The sequence below is a fragment of the Cebidichthys violaceus genome, unplaced genomic scaffold, assembly GCF_023349555.1.
Source record: "Cebidichthys violaceus isolate CVI_PGR_0920_01 unplaced genomic scaffold, fCebVio1.0.p SCAF_43, whole genome shotgun sequence".
NCBI classification, from domain to species: domain Eukaryota; kingdom Metazoa; phylum Chordata; class Actinopteri; order Perciformes; family Stichaeidae; genus Cebidichthys; species Cebidichthys violaceus.
In genome coordinates, this window is record NW_027176628.1 from 1,659,157 (window position 1) to 1,659,889 (window position 733).

Below are 733 nucleotides of genomic sequence, written 5' to 3' on the forward strand. Positions count from 1 at the left end.
TCCTAAAGGACTGTGTGCTGAACTGTAAACTCACATGGGGCAAAACCACCACAAATAGATTCCAAATAACAAGGAACAGACTCGAAACAACCTCAAAAACGACAAAAAACTACTTCAAAGAGACAAAAAACTATCACAAAGAGATACAAAACGACCACAAAGAGACAAAAAACAACTTCAAAGAGACAAAGAACAATCATAAAGAGACTCAATATGACCTCGAAGAGACGCAAAACAACCTCGAAGACACACAAATAACCAACAAAAGGAGCAAAATGACCTCAGGGACTCCGAATGACCACAAAGACACTTTAAATTTGTCTGACTCTGTCGACTCAATGCACCATGTTTTTTATGTGTCAATATATTTACTGCTAGTTGTAAAATATCTTGTGAGAGAACATAAATATCCTCATCGCTTGTAGTAATTTTACCAACAATGTTAAAAGATTAACTATATATTGTTCAGTTTTTGATAAGAACTCTTTTTAAGACTTTCTTTCTTATAAAATATGTAAAGCAGAGATGCAACAATAGAATCATATTTAGCAGAAATAAAAACTGAATGTAGTCTGAAACTCATCCCAGCTGTTAATTAAAGATAAAATACCTTTTTTATTAATGCATCAGGATACTGAATGTTTAACCTGACACGTTATTTGATTATATTATTTGTGTTTTTTCTTGTCATCTAATTTTCCACGTTTTGTAATATTCAGCATTAATACGAGTA